Genomic DNA, 27,090 nt, shown 5'->3' with positions numbered 1-27,090 from the left:
CGCCCAAAATTGGTACCTATCGATTATATATTGTCTCTAATTAATAGAAATCTAAGAATTCGAATACATATTTAAATCACGATTCCATTATTCCGAATTCAACCATACACTTTTATAGAACAAAAATTCTAAGGAAAAATAGAAAATATTCTCATATTTCCAATTGAAGAGAAAATACTCCCTAAAATGATATAGGACGAATATTCCTCTTTCCAACTGAAATAAAAAGAATATAATAATTTCTCCCAAGAATTCAAGATTGAAATAATTTGATTCAACCAAATAAAGAAAATCAATTAATCCAAATTATATTAATCATGCTAGATGATGAAAGTTTAAACTAGAATGGTAAAATATAAACACAATAAAAGCAAAAGACCCAAAAATAATTATCACACAAATATAACTGATTAAATAAAATAAAATCATACCATAATAAGGACCAAAATGTAAGATAGCAAAATAAAGCATTTAATGTGACAAAAATATGAAACATGCATATATACATATTCATGAGACTAAAATATAATAAAACAACAAAAAGTAGCCTAATCGAAAATAAGAAAAATGACTAAAATAAGTAAATTACAAATATCACATCCAAATCATAATAAAACAAAAACAAAATCCAAACAGTGACTAAAATGAATAAACATAAAATACAATGACTAAATTCGAAAGTTAATAAAATCAATATGCATAATCAGAATAAAATAAAAAAGAATGATCATAGTATAAACATGTTGAAGCTGAGGGTTTATACGTGATTTACCCATTAATATATGTTAACCAACCAAAAAGCCTTAGAATATGGGGACCTAATGTTGAATTAGACCAAAAATTATAAAAGTTTAGTAATCCCCTCCTTGTTTCTGCACGTGAAAACCAAAACAAAAACCCATAACTATTTTCTTAAACTCCTCTCTCCCCCCTCTTCAACAAGAATGGCGGCACCCACCGTGGGGCCTTAGACCGGCGACTCCCTGGCCATCGATTTGGTGGCCACTCCAACTCCGACCGACGCTCGCTAGGTGCGGAAAACCTCTCATCATCTGACCCGACAAATCGAGGTGCAAATCAACCCCTTTTTTCTTCGGCCGAGGAAACAACATCCATGGCCGACCACCGTACCTTGGTGGCCGGATTTACTCCGACTATCACCACGGTAAACTTTAATCTCCTCTCTGAAATTTTTTTATTATTCGAAAATGAAGCATGCATGTAAATAAAAATACCTTTAATGAAACATATGGAAAATGCTTGAATCTGAAAATTTTCCTTGTGTATTGATTTTTTCGAATGGTTACAAGCCCTATTTTTTATGTTCGAATCGAAACCCCCTTACATTGTGTTTTTTTCGGGTTATATATCCCCTATAAAGGAAGAAACAAAACATGGTGGAGCAGCATGGGGAGCTGTACGGCATGGGCAGGCATCATTTGTTGGTGTGTTAGCTGCTACTGGACAGAGTGTTGGCATGGGGGCTGCTGGTCATGGTCGACCAACACATGCATGGGAAACTGCACAACTTTGGAAACAATAAGGTATGGAGCAGGTGAGTGGAGCATGGGCTGGTGGTGGGGTTTTGAATAAAAAAAAAATGGTGCTCAAAGCTGCCCCTCTTTGCTCATTGTTGTGAAATGGGGATGAAGCGAAGATAAAAGAGCGCTAATTTTTATCTTGGTTTCTTCTTGTCACGCTGTAAACTCTTCACTGGAACATCAATTCTTCTACTTCTGTGAAATCGTCGAGTCCTTACTGCAAATGATGTCATCTTGCTTCATTCTCTCTGTTGAGTCTTCATCTTTAGCTCTTCAAGTCGTGGGTTCTTCTCATCCTGGTCTTTCCACTGGAAATGATAACCTCTCTAGTGAGGTGTTGTTGATTTGAGATGTTGTGAATTAGGAAAAAGGTTGAACAAACTCTTCATTATAAATTCTCTACTGGCAATGTTGGTCCCTCGAGTGAGGTGTTGTTTATTCAACTCCATATGTGATGAACTGAGTATCTAAAATGTCAAACACCCTGCCCGAAGGTCTTATAGATGGCCCGGAGGACTTACAAATCAAGAAACCCCCGAAGGCTTAGTTTCTAAATCTCGTTTGAAAACATCCTGCCCTGAAGGTCTTATGGATGGCCCAGAGTGTAACACCCTCAGACCGATGCGGATAACCCGATCTGATCTGGAGTGTCACATTAGGGCCACCGGAGTGACCCACTGTAAAAATCGCTGAAAATTTAAAACTTTTTATTAAAACATGTAACTAACTAATTGATTTATCATTGTTCAGAATTAAAACAGATTTTTCAGATTTGTAAATAAAACAAAATACAATTACATGCCCCCTAATCACAAGTACCATACTCTGCAACCACGCCGGAAGAACTCCCTTACTGAAGTCGATAGATGCACTGGTACAATTGTTTTAACCTGAAAAGGTGAGTAATAGAGTGAGCTTTGGAAAGCTCAGTAATACAGAACTACCAGATGATGCTACATGACATGTAGATAAATGGAAAGCCATATAATTTCCTTATTGAATCATACGTATACCAGCTTGCAGAATAATTTGGGGTTCCCTTAGAAGTTCATCGAGTAGAAACCATGAATCTCAATTCATAAGAATCCTTTCAAAGTATGACATTTTCAGGAGATCGAATAGGATGTCTAGTGTGTTCCAACAGTATAATAAAATCATAATAGGTACAAATCATAGTCCAGTAAATCTCACAATTTCGTAAAAGAGTTTAACTTTTGAAAATCATAGTTTAAACCCTTTTCTGGTACACCATCAGTAGTTCCCAAAAATTATTTTCCATATAGCTTACTTTATGCACATAGCAAAAAGAAAGCCGACTTAAGGATAGGCTATGAAGCTTGTATCCTTAAGCCCAAGTCAATAAGTCCATATAGCTTACCCTAAGCACATAGCAAAGGAAAGCCGACCTAATGAAACATCTTGGGGCCCTCAAGAGTCACATTAGGCCCATTTAGCTTGATCAGAGCTATTCCATCGTAATTCAATTCCAAAATTCAATTGCACCGTGACATAATTTCCATAAATCCAAAAACATGGTAATCATATACCATTTCAAAACAAAAATTAGATAGCAGCCATATTCCATAAATTGTCACATTAAATTGGTGCATCCATAAAACAATAACCAATGAATTCGGTGTACCACATATTAAAACCAATAAAACAGTTCAGTAATAAGTAGGGAACACACTAGAGAATCCAAGTATTTCCAGAGGCCATTGTAGTTATCATTTTGGATAACATGAAACTTATGAAATTTGAACGAATTCCTGGAACAAGGTCCTATTGAGGAGAATCGATTACTAACCGATCTAGCCAGACATTTAATGTTGATACATTAGAATCCCACTATATTTTCGTGTGCTTTAGGAAAACGTTCAGGAACCTTTATACATAATAATTCTAAATTCAGATTTACTGCGAGTGATTCCATTACCCAAACAATCAGGGGTATTCAGGAATATACTTTAAATTCATAGGATTTCAGCCCAATTGAACCAAATGAGATATTCAGAATCTTTTCCATCTGCGTTACTTGTTTTTTTTCTTTTCAAACATGACCGAAGTGATTTTAGATGAAATATAGAATCGAAGATTCAAGTCATTTACAATCTACGACTATCGATCATATTATCAAAACAACTCGAGTTACACAACTCTCAAACTGATGCGTGTCAACAATTCAATTCATTATCCTTCCAGTATATTCACTCTTTAATACCATAGTGCAGATCCATAGATCATCCCCATAATCATCACTGAATAAATCTTCTAACAGTCTTTATTTCATTTCCACGTTTCAACAATATCAGGAAATACTGACGTACTTGATCCATGGCTCATAACCCATAATGACAATTCATCATGTAAGTTCAACAGTGTTTCCAAACTCATCAAATCACCTATTTAATCCTTAGTCATTGATGTTACTTAGTTCGTTGGTAAGCAAGTCTATCCCGATTACTTTAAAGTTTTCCAGAATAATTCAGACGTTTCTGAATTTCAAATACAGGTTGTACTTCATTTCATTTCAATTTATTCATATAATAAAGTCATTCTGGTATTCGTGGTTGATTTGACTAATGACTACCCACTTATTAGTACTGTATGCGCTCTAGAGTTGAGTTGCGCCAAGTACTTCCAAAATTATCATCGATCCAAATTTGAGAAGATGAACAAACATTCAAGTGATACTTATATCATTCAGGTAATGATATAGTACTAACGTTGGTTAATCACTTAAGTTGCGTTCTACAACTTTTACTGGTAGCACAACATCCATGTTTATTTGGATTTCTTAATTAATCCAAGACATTTACTTATTCTAGGTCATAAGGGCATTTTGGTCATTTTGGTGCTTAACATTTTTTTTCTATTCATTTCAAAGCTTGAGTATATCCATTCATTCCTGAGCTTGGTGACATTCTTGAGTCATTTCCATTCCAGGGTAATTTGGTCAATAATTCTAGAATATTTCAATCATTTCCTTCCATCCGGTCTTATTATTTAATTCAATCTTATCATTTACTTCAGTCCTTTCGAACAATTCTGTCAGCAGAATACCTCCGATAAATTACTCTTCAAGTATTTACTCCTTATTCGAATATTTTCGGGTCAAGTGTCTTCTCAGATTTTACAAACGGAATATTATAAATTTTTCTGTACAAAGACAGGATCTTAACAATTAAATTCGTATTTAATCGAGTTAAGTACAAATCCTCAAAGTACTCTCTCATTCAGGGTCAATTCAGACTATTTTATTCCTCAAGGGCATTTTCGTAATTTCTTAACCAGATAATTTCAATATTAGCTCTTAACGAAAATAATTATAATTTAGAGATCCTATGATCAATTGCTTTCCCGAACATTCTTTAATTTTGAAATGATTCCTTCACAAACTCTCATAGGATTAAAACCGGTTATCCATAATTTCCAAATAAAACTAACATTTCTTATGCACATCAGTAGTTATATCGGATCAATATGTATTTTCAGAGTTATTAACCAACTTCCAGTGGCAATTCTTATCATTTTCCAACATAAGGGTAATTTCATAATTTTACCATATCGGAGTATTCTCATAATTTTTCATCCCAGTATCTTTAACATTTAACCCTTGATGATATAAAATATAAGTTACAAATCCAGAGCTGATTTCTTTATCACCAATCACAAACTTGTAATTTAATTCTAACAATTATCAATCTCTTATCTTAGTCATTCGATCCGTATTCAGTTACAGAATTTCTACCACATTCATATCGAGTGAATAAATTATTCAACTCCACAAAAGTGACCAACATTATCTTATTCATGCATTTACCAATATCAACATGTTCCATAAAGCATAAAGAGGTAGTAAAGTATTACCTCATTTTCCGTGTCATACTGGTCGACCATTAAATTCCATTCGAACGCCCTCGATCTTTAATTCAACTTCCTATATTTTCCTCACGATCCAGGCCATCAAAATTACTAACTCGTAGCCAAATAATTTCCTTCGCCATAAAGATAGCTTATTAGAATTTAAATAATAAGTTGGAAATCCAATTTGTATAATAGAATACTTGTGGGGTTACTTTAATAATTAATCACTAAAAATAGAGACTGAACCGAAATAATTTACACTATTGGGCCATAAACAAAAACTAATGAAAACTAGGAGACAATGCCAAGTTCTTACCATATGCTTCTTCGAAATTCCAAGCTGTATGTGGAAATCAAATAAATGCGGCCCCACCTTTGACATTGAAATTGATAATGATTTGAATAGCCATGTGTTTGCAATAAATAAATAAAATGATAATGGAATGGTCTCCACGGCAAATGCAACAATTGAAAATGCATTGGACCCCGCGGCAATTTCAATAAACAAAAGTAGTTGATAATTCATTGGCCCCCATGGCAATACAGAACCGAAAGTCACATTGGACTTGCTCGAGTGATTGCATCGTCTCACTTCCTTCTCTTTGTACGATGGTTTATAGAGCATGGCTCAGTGTATAACTTGCTTTTGGATCAAAATCTTTTGTCGTTGTATCAGATTCTATATCACGAACGAGGTATAAGAAAGCGAAGTTATGGAGGGTCTCTAGACAACATCGATCTGTCATAGCTAAGTTCGCCACCCCTAGGAGCTTCCTAAATCCATAACTGGTCAAAGAGTCCCAGTGATGCATCAATTACCAGAAAGTACACCACTCGGTTTCCATCGTGAGAGATGAAGCGGCAATACCATGCATGTAGACTCCTTGCACTACCTTTTGTCTCCTTCAAGAATCACTCGGGAGAAACCCATGTCCAACGACTGCATGCGAGGCAGACATAGCTTCCGCTCCAAAATTCCATAAGTGGAATCTGAGGAAAGTTGCAGAGATGAAGCGGTTATAGTGGCTGCGTCCATTGAAACTAAAGCAACTTTCTCGGTGGGATTTAGTGGATACAAAAGCTTGCAAAAGTGAAAGCTTAAAGAAATGGATTCCACTGCCATACCATTATCCTTATTTAAAAATATATCTTTTCAAGTTGTGGTTCCCAAATATTTAAAAAATATATATATAAACAAATCAATCCATGTATTTTAATCAATCACTCATCCAACAATTTGGACACATTCAACCTATCTCCTTATCTTCAATTTATTTAATAACTTAATGGTCTAATAAAATAATTATTAGCCAACCAACATCATATCATTTCATATATTTTAAACTAAAAGAAATCTAACCCCATCTTGGGGTGTGACACAGAGGACTTACGCATCATGCTCGGAAGACTTACTGATAGCCCGGAGGACTTACAAATCAAGAAACCCCCGAAGGCTTAGTTTCTAAAATCTCATTTGAAAACATCCTGCACTGAAGGTCTTATGGATGGCCCGGAGGACTTACACATCATGCTCGGAAGACTTACTGATGGCCCGGAGGACTTACAAATCAAGAAACCCCCGAAGGCTTAGTTTCTAAAATCTCATTTGAAAACATCCTGCACTGAAGGTATTATGGATGGCCCGGAGGACTTACACATTAAGAAACTCTTGAAAATCAAGCTTAGTTTCTTAGTTGTCAAGGAACCCCTAAAAATTAGGCTTAGCTTCCTTTTTTGAAAAACTCTTTGGAAATAATCCTCAAGAAACCCCTGAAAATCAGGCTTAGTTTCTAAAACCTCATTTAAAAACATCCTGCCCGAAGGTCTTATGGATGGCCCGAAGGACTTAAAAATCAAGAAACCCTCGAAGGCTTAGTTTCTTATAAAATCCTCAGTTTCAAGGGAAATTATCTCAAGCAAGACAAAATCTTCTGTTTCGAGGGAAACTATCTCAAGCGAGACAAAATCTTTTGTTTCGAGGGAAAACTATCTCAATGGAGACAAAATTTGTTTCAAGAGAAACTGTCTCAAGGGAGACAAAATTTGTTTCAAGGGAATTTGTCTCAAGGGAGACAAAATTTGTTTCAAGGGAAACTGTCTCAAGGGAGACTGTCTCAAGGGAGACAAAATTTGTTTCGAGCGAAACTATCTCAAGCGAGATAAAATCTTCTGTTTCGAGTGAAACTATCTCAAGCGAGATAAAATCTTTTGTTTCGAGTGAAACTATCTCAAGCGAGATAAAATCTTCTTTAAGCAATCTTGAGTGAAATGAAATGTATTTTCTGAGTAAAAACCGTCTCAAGCTAGACAAATTTTGTTTTAAGAAAAACATTCTTGAGTGAAATAAAATGTATTTTTTTCGAGCAAAAACTATCTCAAGTGATACAAATCTTGAGGGAAACAGATTCAAAGATTTTGTTTCAAGAGAAACTGTCTCAAGAGAGACAAAATTTGTTTCAAGGGAAACATTCTCAAAGTTTATTTTTCAAGAGAAACTGTCTCAAGGGAGACAAAATTTATTTCAAGAGAAACAATCTCAAAGTTTATCAATTTTGTTTCCAGTGAAACAATTTTAGAATTTGTTTTTTTAAAGAAAAAAATGTCTCCAGTGATACGAAAGTTGTTTTTAGGGAAAACAATTAATTTTGTTTTAAGGAAAATTGTCTCTAGCGAGACGAAATTTGTTTTTAAAAAGACTGTCTCAAGCGAGACAAAATTTGTTTTTGTGAAAACTCGTCTCGAGCGAGACAACCCTTTGTTTCAAGAGAAACCATATCAAAGGCGATCAATAGTCTACTTGCTTCTGTATGTGGAGGAAAGACCTTCAGAAGATCTGATCGTTTACTTCAGGACGTTGAATCTCCAAATATGCCCCAACATTCATAATTTCTTGCTTCAACACTGATTCTAAGCATGAACTTTGTGTCTGAGAGCCATAAGTCAACAACCAAGATCCACTCCAGAGAGATTGTCTTGTTTGAAAAACATTTTTTTATTCTTCTTTTATTTTCGAGAGTATGAATGTAACACCCCCAACCCATACCTGACCCGGATATGAGTCAGAGATACTACATTGACTTTAAAATACAACTCTTAACAAATAATAGTAAAATATTTGAACTTATATTAAGAAAATACAATAATATACATACTGTAATATAAGTTTACCAAAATATTCAGAGCATACACAACTTAACCCTTTAATTACATGCCAACTGCTATTTACATAACAAAATGACCTACTGATTAAGTTGCTTCTGATCTGATGGTTGCAGGAGTAATACTGTCAAGCTGCTTCACCTGTCTCGTCTATTTCCTCGGATCCTACGTGTGAAACACTCACACGCTAAGTCATCGACTTAGTGAGGCAATAATAATAAGGCAAATGTAATGAAAATGTCATGATCATATGAGATGAGATGCAAACATGTACTTAATCAATGTAGTATACATCATTAATATCCATACCTGTAAGCGTATGACTGTAACATTCATGAATCTGTATTAATAAGTTTATTGGCCCATGATAGCATATTGAGAACCTAAGGTATCTGAGTAATGTGAGGTTGTGCACTATGCTGTCACCACAGCTCGTATAAATGCACCGAAGTGCCCCGTAGAATTGCACCGTAGTGCCATATAATGATGTCCATAAGGACCACATAGAATTCCTTAAGAATCATATACATATACTATGGATCAAGTATGTGTCTTTCAAGACTTCACACATGTTCCAAAGAATATATATATGTCCCAAAGAACCGCGTAGAATTGCACCGTAGTGCCATATAATGATGTCCATAAGGACCACATAGATTCCTTAAGAATCATATACATATACTAAGAATCAAGTATGTGTCTTTCAAAACCTCACACATGTTCCAAAGAATATACATATGTCCCAAAGAACCGCATAGACCCTCTACCCTTGGCATGCCAATTATACCTATAGTTCTCATCTACATAACATGGGCTTTTACATTTCACGTAGTCTATATCGCGTAGACATGTAATTTCTTACCTTTTCACATAGCTCATAACTTTTCCCACATATTCATGCCATATAATGCATTTTATATGAACTCATGTCATGTCTCATAATACAGAATATGCTCATGTAACAAGATATAAAATCTAGACTTATCACAAGTCTAGAATGGAGTATATTTCTATAATCATGCTATGCATATGCACTCACCTACACTTCTTTGCCTTTTCCTCGATCGATCCTACTGGTAGATTGTTCCCGAACTCGTGTAGGCTCGGTATCTACATAAACATAATTTTCAAGATGATCATCAGATGTCTATGTCTTGAAATTAAGCTTTAATAGCTTACTAATTTAAGGAATTAATAACTTAGTCTTTCTTTCTTTTCTTTTTTTTTCTCATGGGGGAATCGGTTCCCCCCCTGGGGGTATCGATTCCCCTCTAGCATTCTGGAAATTCATATTCGTTGAGGGGGGTATCGGTTCCCCTTGAATGGGTACCGATTCCCCTAGCCCGTAAATCCTATTTTGAGCTCGAAAATCCTTTCCTTTCAGCTCAAATATACATATTTCACTCCCTTTAATACTCTTAGCTTTCATACACTTACTTAAACTAATTATTATCCATTCAATACCTCTAAAACTAAGAAAACTACTCATCCATATATAATTGAAGAATCTTACTCCAATTCCAACTTGTTCTAATTTCAATTCTATTACTTCATACTTCTTAATTACCTTATTGACAAGTCAAAAATCTTATTCAAACTTCAAAAACTCATCCATATCAAAATTTCTTCTAAAAACTCATTTTCCAAATCTATCTCTAAAACACTTATCTTGTTGTTTTAATGTCATATAAGCTTTCCTTTAGCTTATATAACATCCAAACTTTCATTTCCAATCTTAAAAATCAAAGAAACTACCAAGGTTCATATTCTTACCTTTACTTGCAAGCTCCACGTTTGGAGAAGGAAGAGAAGAAGATAAGAAAAGAAGGAAGAAGAAATGAGAGGATTCTGGAAACCTAATGCCCCACGTGGGTTCTAATATAATCCCCAATGAATATTTAATTATTTCATTTACTCAATTACTCTTTTACCCTCTTAATTCCCCTTCTTTATAATTCAATCCTACACCAAATAACTCAAATAGATCATTACACTCTTCCATCATTTTACTTAAATCACCAAATGTTGAAACTTTGCAAATTAATCACTAACCCGACATGGAGGATGTTACAAATCTCTCCCCCTTAAGAAAATTCGTCCTTGAATTTTTCATTGCACGAACAAATGAGGGTATTGATGTCGCATATCTTCTTCACGCTCCCACGTTGCTTCTTCTACTTTGTGATTTCTCCACAACACTTTGACCAAAGGAATAGTCTTGTTCCTTAATTGCTTAGCTTCATGTGCTAAAATTTGAATCGGTTCTTCCTCATAAGTCATATCCGGTTGTACCTCGATCTCTTCTGGATTTACAATATGGGAGGGATCCGATCGATATCTTTGAAACATTGAAACGTGAAAGACATCATGTATCTTTTCCATCTCAGGTGGTAAAGTTAGCTGATATGCTACAGGTCCTACTTTCTTTACAATCTCATATGGTCCAATAAACCGAGGACTCAATTTTCCTTTTCGACCAAATCTCAACACCTTCTTCCATGGAGACACTTTTAAAAACACTTTATCTCCAACTTGAAATTCAATTTCTTTCCTTTTCAGATCAGAATAGGACTTTTGCCGATCAGAGGCCACTTTGAGGTTATGCTGAATTTCTCGAACTTTCTGTTCTACATCTTGAATTAAATCCAGACCAAGAACACTTCGGTCTTTGAGTTCATACCAATTTAATGGAGTACGACATTTTCTTCTATATAATGCTTCATATGGGGCCATCTTTATACTAGACTGATAACTATTGTTGTAAGCGAACTCTTCCAGCGGTAAATACTTTTCCCATGATCCTTTAAATTCCATTACGCATGCTCTCAACATATCTTCCAATATCTGAATAGTTCTCTCTGATTGCCCATCAGTCTGAGGATGAAAAGCCGTACTAAAGTTTAAACGAGTCCCCAACGCTCCATGCAAAGATTTCCAGAATCTAGAAGTGAATCGAGGGTCTCGATCAGAGACTATGGAAACAGGTACTCCATGCAATCTAATAACTTCTCTAATATACAGTTCTGCATACTTTTCCATAGAGAAATCCGTTCTAACCGGAAGAAAATGCGCTGACTTAGTTAATCGATCAACAATTACCCAGATTGATTCTCTTTTGTTCGGGGTCAAGGGTAACCCCGAAACAAAATCCATTGTAACATTTTCCCATTTCCATTGAGGAATGAAAAGCGGTTGCAATAATCCTGATGGAACTTGATGCTCGGCTTTGACTTGTTGACATATCAAACACTTAGACACAAATTCTGTGATGCTTCGCTTCATCCCTGACCACCAAAATCGATCCTTCAAATCCATATACATCTTGGTTCCACCCGGGTGCATCGTTAACGGACTGCAATGAGCCTCTGATAAATTTCTTTCTTCAAGTCGTCATTGTCGGGTATTACAATTCTTCCTTTACAATATAGATTTCCATCTGACTTAATCTCAAAATCTTTAATCTCTTTGTTCTTTACTTGTTCAATTCTTTTCAAACACATTTTATCTTTACTTTGAAATTCTCCTATTCGTTCCAACCATGCTGGTTTAAGGGTTAATTCTGCACAAAGACCACCGTCTCCCGTTAAAGATAATCTTGCATCCATAGCTCGTAAAGCTGCAAACGTCTTTCTACTCAGAGCATCTGCTACCACATTAGCCTTTCCGGGATGATAGTCAATTATCACATCATAATCCTTTAAGAACTCTACCCATCTACGTTGTCTCAAATTCAATTCTTTTTGAGTCATCAGGTACTTCAGGCTCTTATGATCCGTATATAAGTAACAACGCTCCCCATAAAGATAATGACGCCAAATCCTGAGAGCGAATACTACAGCAGCCATTTCTAAATCATGAGTGGGGTAATTCTTTTCATGTAGTTTCAACTGTCTCGATGCATACGCTACCACCTTTCCTTCTTGCATTAATACACACCCCAACCCGTTATGGGATGCGTCACTGTATACTACAAAATTCTTGCCAGATTCCGGTTGGACCAATATCGGAGTTTCCGTCAGAATTCTCTTTAAAGCTTCGAAACTTTCTTGACATTCAGAAGTCCAAACAAATGGTACATTCTTTCTCATTGGCTTTGTTAGAGGCAGCACAATCATCAAAAAATTCTTAACGAATCTTCGATAGTAACCGGCAAGTCCAAGAAAACTCCGAACTTCAGACACATTCTTAGGAACTTCCCAATCCATTATAGCTTTAACCTTCTGAGGGTCTACTCTAATCCCAACTGCCGAGATCACATGCCCTAAGAAAATTACTTCGTCTAGCCAAAATTCACATTTAGACAATTTCGCATAGAGATTTTTATCCCTGAGAATTTGCAAAACTAGCCTCAAATGTGTGCTGTGCTCTTCAATGGACTTCGAGTAAACCAGTATGTCATCAATAAAGACAACAACAAACTGGTCCAGATAGGGCTGAAAAATCCTGTTCATGAGATCCATGAAAGCGGCAGGTGCATTCGTTACTCCGAATGGCATTACGATGAATTCATAATGACCATATCTCGTTCTGAAAGCTGTCTTCGGAATATCTTTCTCCTGGATCTTCAATTGATGATAACCCTAACGTAGATCGATCTTTGAAAATACCGAAGCTCCTTTTAGTTGATCAAACAAGTCATCAATGCGCGGAAGGGGATACTTGTTCTTGATGGTCACCTTATTAAGCTGTCGATAATCAATACAGAGACGCATTGATCCATCCTTCTTTTTAACAAATAACACAGGAGCTCCCCAAGGTGACACACTTTGTCGAATAAATCCTTTTTCTAACAAATCTTGCAATTGATTCTTTAACTCTTGCAATTCTTTCGGAGCCATCCGATAAGGTGTCATTGCAATCGGAGCGGTTCCTGGCATTACTTCAATTTGAAATTCTACCTCTCTATCCAGAGGTAATCCTGGCAACTCAGCCGGGAAAACTTCAGGGAATTCTTGAACAATTGGTATCTCCTCTAAACTTTTCCCTTGAGCTCTTGAATCAATCACATTTGCAAGAAAACCCTGACATCCTTGTAGCAATAATTTCTTGGCAGACATCACTGATATTAGATTGCTAAAGGATTACACATTTCACTGATCACATTAACTTCTATTCCTTCTGGACTCTTCAGGGTTACCTTTTTCAATCTACAGTCGACATTCCCATAATAATGAAACAACCAATCCATTCCCAGAATCACTTCAAACTCGTCAAAGGGTAATTCCATCAGATTAGCAGGGAATTCAATTCCCTGAACCTTTATGGGACACCCCTTACAGACTTTGTCCACCTGAGTACTATGCCCTAACGGATTAGTTACTATCATCACATTACTCGTAGCTTCTATAGGAATCCTCAACTCCTTTACTAACTTACTTGTAATATAAGAATAATTAGAACCCGGATCAATCAGCACCAATACTAATTTATCATACAACTGAAAAGTACCTGCTATAATATCAGGGTCATCACGGTCTTCACTTGTCTTTAGGTTGTATACTCGAGCAGTGGATCGAACTTCAGGTTGAGCAGAGAATTCAGACGGGTTCCTTCCTCTGCCTCTTCCTCGTCCTCTTTGTGAGAAAGAACCAGCTCTTCCAGATGGTGCCGACTCACCAACAATCAATGGACAATCCCGGACAAAATGTCCGGCATCCCCGCATCGAAAACAAGTCCCAGCAGCCATACGACAAGTCCCATAATGATTTTTCCCACAGTGCTGACACTGTCTCCCTTGACTCAGAGTAGATCTCCCAACACCAGATTCCACTGACTGCGTCTGTCTAGGTCTTTCCTGACTTGCTCCCCTAGCAGACGATGCAACTGATTCTGATCTAGTTTGCGATCGAAATCCCGAGTCTCTTTCCCTTTTCGGGGGTGCTGAACCAGGAGAAGTAGTCGTCCTCTTTGATGTCTGAACTCTTGAGTCCCCAAATCTTTCATTCTGAGCTCTTTCAAGAGCTTTTGCACGATTGATCACCTCCTGGAACGAGGACAAGTTTAATACTATCAACATTTCTTTAAGTCTAGGGCGCAAGCCCTCCACGAACCACTCGCAAGTATCTTTTTCAGTAGGCACAAGCTCAGCTGCAAACCTGCTCAGCTTATTAAACTCATATTCGTACTCATACACAGAGCGGCTCATCTGCTTCAAATTCATAAACTCCTGCTTCATTTGGCGGATAAACTGATCTCCAATATACTTGTTTTTAAATTCTTCTAAAAACAAAGACCAAGTCAACTGGTCGGTTGACATCCTCATGGTGACGTTCGTCCACCATATCCTCGCCTGACCCCTCAATAAAGATACAGCTCCATCTAATTTCTCCACTTCGGAACAGTGGAGACTATCTAACATGATTTTCAAATCATTCAACCAAAGATCCGCTGACACTGGACCTTCCTTAGCTTCTCCCTTAAATTCGGGAGCTCCTAAACTTCTCAACTCTTTTGCTACATTAATTCTTTGAGTTAGTGGAGCAGAAGGTTGAAGACGCGTCATAATAGCGTCTAACGTTCTGAAGAACGTATCTTGATCTTGCACAGGCACTCCTTGATATGCCTGTTCTTCACCTTGCCTGGCCAGGGCAGGTGAATTACTACTTTCAGCATGCCTATCTTCTCCCGCTTCACTTTGGGAGCTATTATGTCCGGACATCTAATAAGAATAAACACATTGTTCTATTAGCAAAACAACATACTCATACTATAACAGATCAGAAGTTCTCGCTATTTGTTGGCATGTATTCCATTTAAAGACTCTATAGACTCTGGTTTATGCCTAGAATCGGCTAAACAATAGCTCTGATACCATTAAATGTAACACCCCCAACCCATACCTGACCCGGATATGAGTCAGAGATACTACATTGACTTTAAAATACAACTCTTAACAAATAATAGTAAAATATTTGAACTTATATTAAGAAAATACAATAATATACATACTGTAATATAAGTTTACCAAAATATTCAGAGCATACACAACTTAACCCTTTAATTGCATGTCAACTGCTATTTACATAACAAAATGACCTACTGATTAAGTTACTTCTGATCTGATGGTTGCAGGAGTAATACTGTCAAGCTGCTTCACCTGTCTCGTCTATTTCCTCGGATCCTACGTGTGAAACACTCACACGCTAAGTCATCGACTTAGTGAGGCAATAATAATAAGGCAAATGTAATGAAAATGTCATGATCATATGAGATGAGATGCAAACATGTACTTAATCAATGTAGTATACATCATTAATATCCATACCTGTAAGCGTATGACTGTAACATTCATGAATCTGTATTAATAAGTTTATTGGCCCATGATAGCATATTGAGAACCTAAGGTATCTGAGTAATGTGAGGTTGTGCACTATGCTGTCACCACAGCTCGTATAAATGCACCGAAGTGCCCCGTAGAATTGCACCGTAGTGCCATATAATGATGTCCATAAGGACCACATAGAATTCCTTAAGAATCATATACATATACTATGTATCAAGTATGTGTCTTTCAAGACTTCACACATGTTCCAAAGAATATATATATGTCCCAAAGAACCGCGTAGAATTGCACCGTAGTGCCATATAATGATGTCCATAAGGACCACATAGAATTCCTTAAGAATCATATACATATACTAAGGATCAAGTATGTGTCTTTCAAAACCTCACACATGTTCCAAAGAATATACATATGTCCCAAAGAACCGCGTAGACCCTCTACCCTTGGCATGCCAATTATACCTATAGTTCTCATCTACATAACATGGGCTTTTACATTTCACGTAGTCTATATCGCGTAGACATGTAATTTCTTACCTTTTCACATAGCTCATAACTTTTCCCACATATTCATGCCATATAATGCATTTTATATGAACTCATGTCATGTCTCATAATACAGAATATGCTCATGTAACAAGATATAAAATCTAGACTTATCACAAGTCTAGAATGGAGTATATTTCTATAATCATGCTATGCATATGCACTCACCTACACTTCTTTGCCTTTTCCTCGATCGATCCTACTGGTAGATTGTTCCCGAACTCGTGTAGGCTCGGTATCTACATAAACATAATTTTCAAGATGATCATCAGATGTCTATGTCTTGAAATTAAGCTTTAATAGCTTACTAATTTAAGGAATTAATAGCTTAGTCTTTCTTTCTTTTCTTTTTTTTTCTCATGGGGGAATCGGTTCCCCCCCTGGGGTATCGATTCCCCTCTAGCATTCTGGAAATTCATATTCGTTGAGGGGGTACCGTTCCCCTTGAATGGTACCGATTCCCCTAGCCCGTAAATCCTATTTTGAGCTCGAAAATCCTTTCCTTTCAGCTCAAATATACATATTTCACTCCCTTTAATACTCTTAGCTTTCATACACTTACTTAAACTAATTATTATCCATTCAATACCTCTAAAACTAAGAAAACTACTCATCCATATAGAATTGAAGAATCTTACTCCAATTCCAACTTGTTCTAATTTCAATTCTATTACTTCATACTTCTTAATTACCTTATTGACAAGTCAAAAATCTTATTCAAACTTCAAAAACTCATCCATATCAAAATTTCTTCTAAAAACTCATTTTCCAAATCTATCTCTAAAACACTTATCTTGTTGTTTTAATGTCATATAAGCTTTCCTTTAGCTTATATAACATCCAAACTTTCATTTCCAATCTTAAAAATCAAAGAAACTACCAAGGTTCAGATTCTTACCTTTACTTGCAAGCTCCACGTTTGGAGAAGGAAGAGAAGAAGATAAGAAAGAAGGAAGAAGAAATGAGAGGATTCTGGAAACCTAATGCCCCACGTGGGTTCTAATATAACCCCAAGGAATATTTAATTATTTCATTTACTCAATTACTCTTTTACCCTCTTAATTCCCCTTCTTTATAATTCAATCCTACACCAAATAACTCAAATAGATCATTACACTCTTCCATCATTTTACTTAAATCACCAAATGTTGAAACTTTGCAAATTAATCACTAACCCGGCATGGAGGATATTACAATGAAAATATCAAAAAGTTTTAGAAAATGTTTAATAAAAAAGTTTTGAAAATATTGTCCCTTTCTCGATTTCATAATTGAGACGAATCATAAAACAAGAGTTCATTGGACATCAAAGAATTAATTACACTATTAATCCTTCAATAAATTATAGCTATTTGACAAGTGTCAAGATCAAAGCTATCTTTGGGAAATGGTTAAGTATGGAAATGATAAAAAAAGTCTCAGGTTATTGTGTTTGGTCAATGGATTGGCCTTCTTATTCCTTTCATGTTCACTGATTTGATGGGGTAGTTTGTATACTTCTTTACTGTAAGTGTTCGCCGGCTCCAAGCTCTCATGGTCACACATTGTGCAATATCTTATCAAGGAATTTGTGCGATTACTTCAGTTGCACCATTTTATATTCGAGCTGCCTTTTCAGGTTTAACTCAAATCCTCATTTGGTTTCAAAACGTCATTCAAAATTTACGTCTTGAACCCTCCTTTGTTATTTTTCTCTATCATGCATTAAAGATTTTAGAAAACCTTTTGAAAAAAAATTAATCCTGATGTACGGGATGAAATCTGAAGATAGTCTCTTATGTTTAGAAATCCATGTATGATTAGAAGGGACTTTTTAAGGCACATAATGTGGGTCATGGTTTATGGTTATGAAAGAAAATGATAAATAGGCCCAAATAAGTGTTTTAGGGTATTGAACCAAGGATCAGTTTATTCTGATGCCTTTAATCTTGTCTTGCTCAATTTGAATCTGCTCGTATGCGTCTATCTCTTAATGCTCTATGATCTTCGAGTGAAGTGATTCTGGAATAATTATGCTTGATCAATCTTAGTTTGAAGCTTGATGCGCCATTTGACTCGATGGAATCTTTACATGTGCTTCTTGTTCCTTTTTCTTTGCTATTTCTTTTTCTTATTTTTCTTTGCTTTTTTATTTCTTTTTCTTTTTTCCTTTTTGCTCTTTGTTCTGGTTGGATTTTCACACTTGGCACTTGATTCACCTTTTGATATCTCCTCTGGATTGATGTCTTCACTCATGTGAACAGATTTCTTTTACATTGCCCCCTAGTTTGGAGGGTAATTCTTGGTTAGGGTTGAATTAGAAGAAAAATACTATAGGCTCAAAAGGTGACAACAAGGGATATATATACATATATGGATAAATGAAACAAAACTGTTCATCATCTCATACACAGAAATCTTTACATAAGAGGTATTGTAACACCCCCAACCCGTATCCCAACCCGGATACGAGTCAGAGATATTACATTGACTTTTAAAACACAACTCATTACAAATAATAGTAAAACACTTGGACTTATATTACGAAAAATATAATAATATAAGTTTACCAAAATATTCAGAGCATACACAACTTAACTCTTTAATTACATGCCAACATCCATTTTCATAACAAAATGACCTACTGATTAAGTTGCTTCTGATCTGATAGTTGCAGGAGTAATGTTGTCCAGCTGTTTAACCTCGATCGTCTACTTTATCGGATCTTACGTGTGAAACACTCACACGCTAAGTCATCGACTTAGTGAGGCAATATAATAATAATATCAATAAATATAAAGTAATTGCCAAAATGAGATGGGTTGCAGTAATAAGATGTATGTAAACAATGCAATAACCAAAACCATGTTTCTTACACATATACTTATCAAATTCACATTCATAAGTTCGCCTTAGTAAGTTCATTAGCCCATGGTACCATACAGAGAACCTAAGGTATGTGAGTATTGTGAGGTTGTGCACTATGTTGTCACCACAACTCATATAATTGCACCTAAGTGCCACGTAGATTGCACCGGAGTGCCGCGTAGAATTGCACCGTAGTGCCATATAATAATGTCCATAAGGACCACATATCATTCCTTAAGAATCATATACATATGCCAAGGATCAAGTATGTGTCTCACCAGACTTCACACATGTTCCAAAGAATACATATATGTCCCGAAGGACCACATATCATTCATTAAGAATCATATACATATACGAAGGATCAAGTATGTGTCTCACCAGACCTCACACATGTTCCAAAGAATACATATATGTTCCGAAAGACCACATATCATTCCTTAAGAATCATATACATATATCAAGGATCAAGTATGTGTCTCACCAGACTTCACACATGTTCTAAAGAATACATATATGTCCCGAAGGACCACATAGACCCTCTACCCTTGGCATGCCAACTATACCTATAGTTCTCATTTACATAACATGGGCTTTCACAATTTATCTAATTCATATCACGTAGACATATTATTTCCATACCTTTATCATGTAACTCATATAACATTTCTTTCATATTCATGTCCCATAATGCATATGGTATGGATTCATGTCATCATATATCATCATATGAACTACGATCATGTATCAAAATATTGAATCTAGACTTATCACAAGTCTAGAACTGAATAAAATACATATTCATGCTATGCATATGCACTCACCTAGATTTCTTTGTCTTTCCCTCGATTGATCCTACTTGTCAATGGTTCCGGAACTCGATTAGGCTCAATATCTACATAAGCAAAATTTTCAAGATGATTATCAGATGCCTAAGTCTTGAAATTAACCTCTAATAGCCTACCAATTTAAGAAATTGATAGTTTAGTCACTCTTCTTTCTTTTCTTTTTTTTTATTATGGGGGAATCGGTTCCCCCCTGGGGGTATCGATTCCCCTCTAGCGTTCTGGAAATTCATATTCGTTTGAGGGGGTATCGATTCCCCTTGAATGGGTATCGATTCCCCTAGCCCAGAAATCCTATTTTGAGCTCGAAAATCACTTCATTTCAGCTTAAACCTTCATATTTTACTTCCTTTAATATTCCTAACTTCCATATACCTATTTAAACTCATTTCTATTCCATAATCACTTCTTTAAACCCAAAATTCCATCATTTACATGGCATTCAAGAATCACACTAAAATTTCAAGGTGTTCTAATTCCAATTCTAACACTTTATATCCCTTAATTAACTTGATGACATGTCAAATCTCACTTCCAATTCTTATTATGAACTCTAATTTAAGATTTCACTTTTCTACTTCCTTTCTTTAATTCTTCATATACTTCTCCTCTTGAGGTTTTAAAACAATTTAAACTTCCTTTAAGCTTAACTATTGCCTAATGGTCATGAATCAACCATAAATTCATCAAGAAATTCACTAAAAAGAAAATTTTACCTTAGCTTGGGTCTCACGTATGAAGAAGAAGAAAAAAGAAGATGACTCTGGAAGCTTGTTTTAATTTCCTACTCTTCCACGTGATTAATATAATACTAACCCCAATAATTATATTACTATAAAAAGACCATTTTGTCCTTCTAATCTTCATTCTTTATAATTCAATCCTACACAAAATAATTCAAATAAGTCATTGAACTCTTCCATCATTCTACTTAAATCACCAAATGCTAAAACTTTACAAATTAATCACTAACCCGGCATGGAGGATGTTACAAATCTCCCTCCCTTCAGAAAAATTCGTCCTCAAAATTTCAATAAGAAAAGAGATGGGGATACTGATTCCTCATATCCTCCTCACGCTCCCATGTTGCTTCCTCTACTTTGTGATTCTTCCATAAAACTTTAACCAATGGAATAGTCTTGTTCCTCAATTGCTTAACCTCATGAGCTAAAATTTGAATCGATTCTTCCTCATAAGTCAAATTCAGTTGTACCTCGATCTCTTCTGGGTTTACGATATGGGAGGGATCCGATCGATATCTTCGAAGCATTGAGACATGGAATACATTGTGAATCTTTTCTATTTCTGGTGGTAAAGTCAATTGGTATGCTATGGGTCCCACTCTTTTTACAATCTCATATGGTCCAATAAACCGGGGACTTAACTTTCCTTTCCGACCAAACCTCAACACATTCTTCCATGGAGATACCTTTAAAAATACTTTATCCCCAACTTCAAATTCAATCTCCTTTCTTTTAAGATCAGAATAGGACTTTTGCCGATCAGAGGCCACTTTGAGGTTATGCTGAATTTCTCGAACTTTCTGTTCTACATCTTGAATTAAATTTGGACCAAGAACACTTCGATCTTTGAGTTCATACCAATTTAATGGAGTACGACATTTTCTTCCATATAATGCTTCATATGGGGCCATCTTTATACTAGACTGATAACTATTGTTGTAAGCAAACTCTGCCAGCGGTAAATACTTTTCCCATGATCCTTTGAATTCCATTACGCATGCTCTCAACATATCTTCCAATATCTGAATAGTTCTCTCTGATTGCCCATCAGTCTGAGGATGAAAAGCCGTACTAAAGTTTAAACGAGTCCCCAACGCTCCATGCAAAGATTTCCAGAATCTAGAAGTGAATCGAGGGTCTCGATCAGAGACTATGGAAACAGGCACTCCATGCAATCTAATAACTTCTCTAATATACAACTCTGCATACTTTTCCATAGAGAAAACCGTTCTAACCGGAAGGAAATGCGCTGACTTAGTTAATCCATCAACAATTACCCAGATTGATTCTCTTTTATTCGGAGTCAAGGGTAACCCCGAAACAAAATCCATCGTAATATTTTCCCATTTCCATTGAGGAATGAAAAGCGGTTGCAATAATCCTGACAGAAATTGATGCTCAGCTATGACTTGTTGACATATCAAACACTTAGACACAAATTTGGTGATGCTTCGTTTCATCCCTGACCACCAAAATCTATCCTTCAGATCCATATACATCTTGGTTCCACCCGGGTGCATCGTTAACGGACTGCAATGAGCCTCTATTAATATTTATTTCTTCAAGTCGTCATTGTCGGGTATTACAATTCTTCCTTTACAATACAGATTTCCATCTGACTTAATCTCAAAGTCTTTAATCTCTTTGCTCTTTACTTGCTCAATTCTTTTCAAACACGTTTCATCTTTACTTTGCAATTCTACTATTCGTTCCAACCATGCTGGTTTATGGGTTAACTCTGCACAAAGACCACCGTCTCCCGTTAAAGATAATCTTGAATCCATAGCTCGTAAAGCTACAAACGTCTTTCTACTCAAAGCATCTGCTACCACATTAGCCTTTCCGGGATGATAGTCAATTATCACATCATAATCTTTTAAGAACTCTACCCATCTACGTTGCCTCAAATTCAACTCTTTTTGAGTCATCAGGTATTTCAGGCTCTTATGATCCGTATATAAGTAACAACGCTCCCCATAAAGATAATGACGCCAAATCCTGAGAGCGAATACTACAGCAACCATTTCTAAATCATGAGTGGGGTAATTCTTTTCATGTGATTTCAACTGTCTCGATGCATACGCTACCACATTCCCTTCTTGCATTAATACACACCCCAACCCGTTATGGGATGCGTCACTGTATACTACAAAATTCTTGCCAGATTCCGGTTGAACCAATATCGGAGTTTCCGTCAGAATTCTCTTTAAAGCTTCAAAACTTTCTTGACATTTAGAAGTCCAAACAAACGGTACATTCTTTCTCATCATCTTTGTTAAAGGCAACACTATCATCGAAAAATTCTTAACGAATCTTCGATAATAATCGACGAGTCCAAGGAAACTCCGAACTTCAGATACATTCTTTGGAACTTCCCAGTCCATTATAGCTTTAACCTTATGAGGGTCTACTCTAATCCCAACTGCCGAGATTACATGCCCCAAGAAAATTACTTCGTTTAGCCAAAATTCACATTTGGACAATTTCGCATAGAGATTTTTATCCCTGAGAATTTGCAAAACTAGCCTCATTTGTGTGCTGTGCTCTTCAATGGACTTCGAGTAAACCAGTATGTCATCAATAAAGACAACAACAAACTGGTCCAAATAGGGCTGAAAAATCCTGTTCATGAGATCCATGAAAGCAGCTGGTGTATTCGTTACTCCGAATGGCATTACGATGAATTTATAATGACCATATCTCGTTCTGAAAGCCGTCTTCGGAATATCTTTCTCCTGAATATTCAATTGATGATAACCCAAACGTAGATCGATCTTCGAAAATACCGAAGCTCATTTTAGTTGATCAAACAAGTCATCAATGCGCGGAAGGGGATACTTGTTCTTGATGGTCACCTTATTAAGCTGTCGGTAATCAATACAGAGACGCATTGATCCATCCTTCTTCTTAACAAATAACACCGGAGCTCCCCAAGGTGACACACTTGGTTGAATAAATCCTTTTCCTAACAACTATTGCAATTGATTCTTTAACTCTTGCAATTCTTTCGGAGCCATCTGATAAGGTGTTATTGCAATTAGAGCGGTTCTTGGCATTACCTCAATTTGAAATTCTACCTCTCTATCTGGAGGTAATCCTGGCAACTCAGCCGGGAAAACTTCAGGGAATTCTTGAACTATTGGAATCTCCTCTAGCCATTTCTCTATAGCTCTTAAATCTATCATATTTGCAAGAAATCCTTGACATCCCTGTAGCAATAGCTTCTTAGCTGACATTATATTTACTAAGGGATTAAACTTTTCACTGCTCACACTTATCTCTGTTCCTCATGGACTTTTCAGGGTTATCTTTTTCAATCTGCAATTAACATCTCCATAGTAACGGAACAACCAATCTATTCCCAGAATCACTTCAAACTCGTCAAAGGGTAATTCCATCAGATTAGCAGGGAATTCAATTCCCTGAACCTTTATGGGACACCCCTTACAGACTTTATTCACCCGAGCACTATGGCCTAACGGAGTTGTTACTATAATCTCATTACTCGTAGCTTCTAAGGGAATCTTCAATTCCTTTACTAACTTACTTGTAATATAAGAATAATTAGAACCCGGATCAATCAGTACCAATACTAATTTATCATACAACTGAAAAGTACCTGCTATAATATCAGGGTCATCACGATCTTCATTTGTCTTTAGATTGTACGCCCGTGGGGTTGATCGAACTTCAGGTTGAGCAGAGAATTCAGACGGGTTCCTTCCTCTGCCTCTTACTCGTCCTCTTTGTGAGGAAGAACCAACTCTTTCAGATGGTGCAGGCTCACCAACAATCAATGGACAATCCCGGATAAAATGTCTGGCATCTCCGCATCGAAAAAAAGTCCCAGCAGCCATCCGACAAGCCCCAGAATGGTTTTTCCCACAGTGCTGACACTGTCTCGCTTGACTCAGAGTAGATCTCCCAACACCAGATCCCACTGACTGCGTCTGTCTAGGTCTTACCTAACTTGCTCCCCTAGCAGATGATGCAACTGATTCTGATCTAGCTTGTGATCGAAATCCTGAGTCTCTTCCCCTTTTTGATGGTGTGGAACTAGAAGAAGCACTCGATCTCTTCGATGTCTGAACTCTAAAATCCCCGAATCTCTCATTCTGAGCTCTTTCAAAAGCCTTGGCACGATTGATCACCTCTTGGAACGAGGATAAATTCAATACTATCAGCATTTCTTTCAATCTAGGGCGTAAACCCTCCACAAACCATTCACAAGCCTCTTTTTCAGTAGGCACAAGCTCGGATGCAAACCTACTCAACTTGTTGAACTCACATTCATACTCATATACAGAGCAGCTCATCTGTTTCAAATTCAAAAACTCATGCTTCATCTGTCGAATAAATTGATCTCCAATGTACTTGTTTTTAAATTCATCTAAGAATAAAGACCAAGTCAATTGGTCACTGGGCATCCTCATGGTGACGTTCGTCCACCATATTCTCGTCTGAACCCTCAACAACGAGACAGCTCCATCTAACTTCTCCACTTCAGAACAGTAGAGACCATCCAACATGATTTTTAAATCATTTAACCAAAGATCTACCGCAACCGGACCTTCTTCGGTTTCTCCCTTAAATTCAAGAGCTCCTAAACCTCTCAACTCTTTTGCTACATTCATCATTTGAGTTGGTGGAGCAGGAGGTTGAAGACGCGTTAGAATAGCGTCTAACGTTCTGAAGAACATATCTTGATCTTGCACAGGCACTCCTTGAGATGCCTGTTCTTCACCTTGCCTGGCCAGGGCAGGTGAATTACTGCTTTCAGCATGCCTATCTTCTCCCGCTTCACTTCGGGAGCTATTATGTCCGGACATCTAATAAGAATAAACACATTGTTCTATTAGCAAAAACAACATACTCATACTATACCAGATCAGAAGTTCTCACTATTTGTTGGCATGTATTCCATTTAAAGACTCTATAGACTCTGGTTTATGCCTAGAATCGGCTAAACCATAGCTCTGATACCATTAAATGTAACACTCCCAACCCGTATCCCAACCCGGATACGAGTCAGAGATATTACATTGACTTTTAAAATACAACTCATTACAAATAATAGTAAAATACTTGGACTTATATTACGAAAAATATAATAATATACATATGGTAATATAAGTTTACCAAAATATTCATAGCATACATAACTTAACTCTTTAATTACATGCCAACATCCATTTTCATAACAAAATGACCTACTGATTAAGTTGCTTCTGATCTGATAGTTGCAGGAGTAATGTTGTCCAACTGCTTAATCTCGATCGTCTACTTTATCGGATCCTACGTGTGAAACACTCACACGCTAAGTCATCGACTTAGTGAGGTAATATAATAATAATATCAATAAATATAAAGTAATTGCCAAAATGAGATGGGTTGCAATAATAAGATGTATATAAACAATGCAATAACCAAAACCATGTTTCTTACACATATACTTATCAAAATTCACATTCATAAGTTCGCCTTAGTAAGTTCATTAGCCCATGGTACCATACAGAGAACCTAAGGTATGTGAGTATTGTGAGGTTGTGCACTATGCTGTCCCTACAGCTCATATAATTGCACCTAAGTGCCACGTAGAATTGCACCAGAGTGCCGCGTAGAATTACACCGTAGTGCCATATAATAATATCCATAAGGACCACATATCATTCCTTAAGAATCATATACATATGCCAAGGATCAAGTATGTGTCTCACCAGACTTCACACATGTTCCAAAGAATACATATATGTCCCGAAGGACTACATATCATTCCTTAAGAATCATATACATATACTAAGGATCAAGTATGTGTCTCACCATACCTCACACATGTTCCAAAGAATACATATATGTCCCGAAGGACCACATATCATTCCTTAAGAATCATATACATATACCAAGGATCAAGTATGTGTCTCACCAGACTTCACACGTGTTCCAAAGAATACATATATGTCCCGAAGGACCACATAGACCCTCTACCCTTGGCATGCCAACTATACCTATAGTTCTCATTTACATAACATGGGCTTTCATAATTTATCTAATTCATATCAAGTAGACATATTATTTCCATACCTTTATCATATAACTCATATAACTTTTCTTTCATATTCATGTCCCATAATGCATATGGTATGGATTCATGTCATATATCATCATATGAACTACGATCATGTATCAAAATATTGAATCTAGACTTATCACAAGTCTAGAACTGAATAAAATACATATTCATGCTATGCATATGTACTCACC

At 36.4% G+C, this 27,090-nt stretch overlaps 1 pseudogene; it reads left to right on the top strand.

The window, feature by feature from the left end:
* The window catches only part of LOC120196846, a 49,549-nt pseudogene that overhangs the window by 1,418 nt on the left and 21,041 nt on the right, over positions 1-27,090 (top strand).

This window comes from Hibiscus syriacus, unplaced genomic scaffold, assembly GCF_006381635.1.
Source record: "Hibiscus syriacus cultivar Baekdansim isolate YM2019G1 unplaced genomic scaffold, ASM638163v2 tig00004742_pilon, whole genome shotgun sequence".
In the NCBI taxonomy this organism is placed as follows: domain Eukaryota; kingdom Viridiplantae; phylum Streptophyta; class Magnoliopsida; order Malvales; family Malvaceae; genus Hibiscus; species Hibiscus syriacus.
This window is presented reverse-complemented; position numbering and strand designations above follow the sequence as displayed.